The 6,000-nt window shown below is 48.5% G+C and overlaps 1 pseudogene; it reads right to left on the bottom strand.

Moving 5' to 3' along the window:
* Nucleotides 1-257: 257 nt before the first annotated feature.
* LOC141201657 (cingulin-like) overlaps nucleotides 258-6,000 on the bottom strand; it is a 166,947-nt pseudogene continuing 161,204 nt past the window's right edge.

Raw genomic sequence — 6,000 nt, 5'->3', positions numbered from 1 at the left:
CATTGAAGTAAATAAGAGCAGAGCTGCAGAACCTGATAACGGTCTTTACACAATGTACAGAGCTTAGGTGTTCCACCTCCGTATACTGTGTACACCCAGCTGCCGGGGGAGCTGCTGCGGACCTCCACCCATCCAAAGGATAAGTCATCAATATCTAAGTCTTGGACAACCCCTTTAACATATGGAGAGTTTAAGATAACACATATAATGTGTTTGCAAAATTAATGTTTATGATATAATTTCCCAATAATATCACCTCAAATCTTTGTGATCCAATGGTCACTGACTTGACACAGTGACGTGATCTTTTCAAGATAGTCATCTGGTGAAATAATTGTACCCAAAATCATAGGTTCAAGATATTCCTTTACTACAGATTTGTCAGGAATTTCAGATGGATTTACAATAGTAATCTCCGTTCTCCATATTCCTAAAGGAATAATGCGAAAAATTAGATGGGATCATACAATTGGAGCTGATCTGCAGAACCCGACAGTGACTAGTGACCAGCGTGCTGGAGTGGTGTGGATCCGCTCCGAACACCATCTGGCCACCGCTGCATACAGCAGATAGTTGGTGATGCCAGTTGTTGGGACTTCCACCGATCTGACATTGATAACCAGTGCTGGGATTAGGTCATTAATGTTACAGTAGCAGAAAACCACTTTAACTGCAAATACTGAACAAAAAATGTCATCATCTCAACATCCAAGTCCAATTTTACTGATTTTGTTTCCCCCAGAAGTAATGAAACACCCTGATAGTTAGTTTTGGCGTATGGCACAACAAATTAGAGTGGCCGACAATACAGCGCAGAGTGGTTACGTTTCGCAGCCTATGATCCAACAGATCCATGTATAAGGCATTACTGCATCATGGAAGCCATAGACAGAAAGTACCTTTATCAGCTTTGGAGAGGACAGCACAGCCTTGTATGGGACTGTAGGGGACGTCATTATGACAGATACATTGTATTCCTGCTCAGGTCTCTGGTTAAACACCTCCATGTGTTAAAGCCACAGGAAGCCCAACCTGTGCAGGACATGAACATTAGTTATAATTTATATAGAGAGGCAAATATACCGAAAGTGTTAATAAAATGGGAAATTACTTAGTGCTCGATAGGGATCCACCACTCTAATAGAAATTGGTCTGGAAAATACCAGTAACGCGGTGTCCATCATAACAGAGAAACACCACGCTATTTGCACTGCCTACTATACACAAGGCAGGTAGTAGAATGAACTATAAACCAGTTCAAGACCAGATTATTTCTGATCATCACCAGGCATATTTTTTCTTTTTCGTACATGGGATTTTAAGATCTCTAAAAATGTCTCTGGTTCAGTCATCCAAATAACGTTTGCCTTCATTTTGTCATTACTGAATTCCCCTGTAACTGGGGCTTATATGCCAGGCCAAGTTACAGGGGAATTCAGTAATAAAACATGACAAAATTCAACTTCCTGCAAACTGTTGAGTCAATCTGGGGCTAACCTAGCAATGCATGCTGCCAGCAACCGGTACTCACATGATCATCGTCATTGCTTCCTAAACTATACGCACAGCACTTGTTTAGGAAACAATCAGGAAGGCAGAGGTGGTAATAAACCATTTCTGACTTCTCTATGGGAAGTCCAGAAGGCTCATGTGTACATGTACATGTGTATTGATGAGGATATGAGGATTCAGATCTACACAATACTGTACCGATAACAATCCTGGCTATGGAATTGCAGGATAATATGTCACAAACATATCTGGATAAGCTGGAGGTTTGGGCCGAGAAGTGACAGATGTGATTTAACAATGAAAAATACATTTTCACTAGTCAGACTCCATATGGAACATGGTGCACAGATTTGGCCACCAGTGTGCAAAAAAGACAAAGCCGAGGTCTAGCACGTACAAGGTGGGAAATTAAAGTAAAGATGGAATAGGTGGACTGCAATACAAGGAAAGAGTAATATAATTAATTATGAGTTAAAATTATTAATTATTATTAAATTATTAGTTAAAAAGAAATGCTAAGGAGTGACCTAGTGTAGTATATTCAGTACCGTATCTATAACAAAAGGGCCAAGACCAGGATTCTTTACTGTAAGAGTGTGAGACTGTGCAACTCTCTGCGTGATACAATGCTGAATTCACTAGGGGACTAGATACCATTCGTGAGTGTAATATACAAGTGGTTAACACATTACCAAGATGAACTGTTGAGCCAGTGGTTTGTTCTGCCAAAAATTGGCCTTTACCTTGTAACGTTTTTTTGCTTTCCTCCTGATCATTGTTACAGAAGAATTTTCTGAGCTGAAGATGTTTTTTTACAGCCTTACACACTAAATCAATAATTAAACTTTCACAAATGACCCCTTTTCAGAAATTAAAGTTATTGAAATGTCTATCTAATGCTCAATTAATCAGCCAGTAGGTGATAACTGTGCCCTTATGATCACTGTAGGACACATTAATGCCTGCATGGTATATTTTCATCATAAGTATAGGAAATGACTGAAATAAAATATATAGTGATATAAAATAAGTCAGACAATGGCAGTAGAAGACGCACCTCCAGCCAGCACCCAGAGCTGCACTGCTGTCTGTAACGGGTCTGGGAGGCGGAACCTCTGAGCAACTATACAAGGGGGCGGTCCTTGTAAGGAAGCGGGTGGCGCCCAGGGAAGACGGGCAGGTAGTCACAGCAAGTGACAGGGACAGTCTCTGGGTAAACGGGCAGGTGGTCACGGCAAGTGACCGGGACAGTCTCTGGGTAAACGGGCAGGTGGTCACGGCAAGTGACCGGGACAGTCTCTGGGTTAACGGGCAGGGATCACAGCAAGTGACCGGGACAGTCTCTTGACAGGCGGGTGGTCACGGCAAGTGACGGCAGAGCCTCCAGGTAGGCTAGCAGGCTGGTAGCAGGTGGACGCTCCCAGGTGAGCGAGCAAGAGTCTCTGGACAGGCAGGTGGTCACAGCACGTGACGGCGGAGCCTCCAGGTAGGCTAGCAGGCAGGTAGCAGGTGAGCGCTCCCAGGTGAACGGGCAAGAGTCTCTGGACAGGCAGGTGGTCACAGCACGTGACGGCGGAGCCTCCAGGTAGGCTAGCAGGCAGGTAGCAGATGTGCGCTCCCAGGTGAGCGGGCAGACGGATCCATAGACAGACTGGCAGGGCTGGTAGGCAGACTGTCGGACTGCAGGAATAGCAGCAGGTAGACAAGAGTCAGGCAGGTATCAGACAGGAAACTGGCAGGTAACTGGCAGGTAACTGGAAACGGGACCTGAGGGCTGAAGCAGAGTGATGAACTGTGCTACAACATTGCTCGGGCACCTCCATTTTGGAGGAGGTGCCTTATATATGGTGAAGTCCTCCGGCCATTGGCCGGGGACTCTTTAGGACGGCGCGCGCGGCCCTTTTAAGAGAGGGGGAGCGCGCGCCCTAAGCACCGTGGCCGGGAAGCAGCGCGCGCTGCCAGCAGAGCGGGAGGAAGACGCCGGGCACGGAGCGGAGAGGTGAGGGGAACAGCGTCCCTGCCTAGCAGGAGGCAGGGACGCCGACGCTACAGTACCCCCCCCCTTTAGGCCCCCCCTTTTTTAGGCCAGAGAGAAATTTATCAAGGATGAGAGGGGCATGGATGTTCTCCCGGGGCTCCCACGTTCTCTCCTCAGGACCAAACCCCTTCCAGTCTACCAGAAAAAAGGTCTTTCCTCTTACCCTTTTGGTGGCCAGAATGTTCTCTACCTCAAACTCGTTCTCAGCGGAAACCGGAGCAGGAGGCGTACCTGTAGACTTGGAAACCATGGGTTTGAGGAGAGATACATGGAAGGAGTAAGGAGTTAGGGATCCGTAGGTTGGCCGGGAGTTTCAATTTATAGGCCACCGGGTTGATCTGTTTGATAACTTCCAGTGGGCCGATGAACTGAGGCCCTAACTTGTAGGAAGGAATCTTGAGCCGGACATATTTGGACGAGAGCCAGACTTTATCTCCAGGATGGAATTGTGGAGGATCCAGGCGTTTCTTGTCAGCGTGTTTCTTCATCCGCTCGGACGACTGAAGGAGTGCGGATCGGGTACTCTCCCAAATGGAGGAGAATTCGCTAACGAGAGATTCCGCAGCCGGATTGTCCACCGAGGTGGAGACGGGAAATGGGATCCGAGGATGCTGACCGAAGACTACAAAAAACGGGGATTTGGAGGAAGATTCGCTCTCGTGATTATTGTAAGAGAACTCGGCCCATGGTAGGAGATCCACCCAGTCCGAATGGTGGGCATTAACGAAGTGCCGGAGGTAACTGGTCAGGTTCTGATTGATCCGCTCCACTTGACCATTGGACTGTGGATGGTAAGCGGAGGAGAAGTCCAGAGTGACGTCAAGCAACTTACATGTGGCTCTCCAGAAGCGTGAGGTGAACTGAACCCCACGATCTGACACGATGTGGAGGGGCAGGCCATGGAGACGGAAGATGTGGCGGATAAAGTCTTTAGCCAGTTCGGGTGCAGACGGGAGACCCGGCAGGGGAATGAAGTGCGCCATCTTGGAAAAGCGATCAGCGACCACCCAAATGACCGTACAACCGGCAGAGACAGGAAGATCCGTTATAAAGTCCATAGCAATATGCTGCCACGGGGCCGCAGGTACTGGAAGAGGAAGAAGGCGACCGGCTGGCAGATGTCTTGGAACTTTGTTGCGGGCGCAGGACACACAGGCAGAAACAAAGTCTATTACATCCTTGTGCAGGGTAGGCCACCAGTAATGCCGGGTAATGAGCTGGAGGGTCTTTTTCTGACCGGCGTGGCCAGCTAGCTTAGACAAGTGACCCCAGTGTAGGACCTTCTTCCGATCAGGAGGGAGACGATTTAGATTCACGGGAGCCACTTGCATTACTCTGGCGGGATCAATGATGTGCTTAGGTTCCTCCTCTAGATCAGATACCAGGAAGGATTGGGACAAGGCGTCAGCTTTGATGTTTTTGTCTGCCGGGCAAAAATGAAGAACAAAATCAAAGCGGGCAAAAAACAAGGACCACCGGGCTTGGCGCGGGTTAAGTCTCTGGGCGCTCTGAAGGTAAGCCAAGTTCTTGTGGTCCGTGTAAATTATTACCGGGTGAAGAGCCCCCTCGAGCAGGTAATGCCACTCCTCCAGTGCCAGCTTAATGGCTAACAATTCTCGGTCTCCAATAGAATAATTGCGCTCAGAAGAGGAGAAGAGTTTGGAGAAAAAAACGCAGGTTACCATTCTTCCGGAAGATGACTTTTGGGTAAGTACCGCCCCGGCTCCGGAGGAGGAAGCGTCAACCTCTAGGAAGAATTGTTTGTTACCGTCCGGACGATGCAGCACCGGGGCGGAGGAGAAGGCCTGTTTTAAGGAAAGAAAGGCCTCCTCAGCTTCGGGCGGCCATCTTCTGGGATTAGTACCCTTACGGGTGAGCGCAGAGATAGGGGCAGTCCTGGAAGAGAAGTGCGGTATGAAGAGGCGGTAATAGTTGGCGAAGCCCAGGAACCGCTGAATAGCCTTCAACCCCTCTGGTCGGGGCCACTTCTGGATGGCAGACAGTTTCTCAGGATCCATTTGTAGGCCGGTCTGAGAGATTATGTAGCCCAGAAATGGAAGAGAGGTCTGCTCAAAGATGCACTTCTCATATTTAGTGTAGAGGTGGTTCTGCCTGAGCCTGAGCAGGACCTGACGAACATCCCTCCGGTGAGAAGGAAGGTCCAGAGAGAAGACCAAGATGTCGTCCAGGTACACCACCACGCAGGAGTAGAGAAGGTCACGGAAGATGTCATTGACCAACTCTTGAAAGACGGAAGGAGCGTTACAGAGACCGAAGGGCATTACAAGGTACTCATAGTGGCCGTCCCGGGTGTTGAATGCCGTCTTCCACTCATCCCCCTGACGGATACGGACCAGGTTATACGCCCCACGGAGATCCAGTTTGGTGAAGATTCTAGCTCCCCTCAGGCGGTCAAATAATTCAGGAATGAGCGGGAGGGGGTATTTATT

Source organism: Phyllobates terribilis, unplaced genomic scaffold, assembly GCF_046119375.1.
Source record: "Phyllobates terribilis strain yellow unplaced genomic scaffold, ASM4611937v1 Scaffold_122__1_contigs__length_5177241, whole genome shotgun sequence".
NCBI lineage: Eukaryota > Metazoa > Chordata > Amphibia > Anura > Dendrobatidae > Phyllobates > Phyllobates terribilis.
This window is presented reverse-complemented; position numbering and strand designations above follow the sequence as displayed.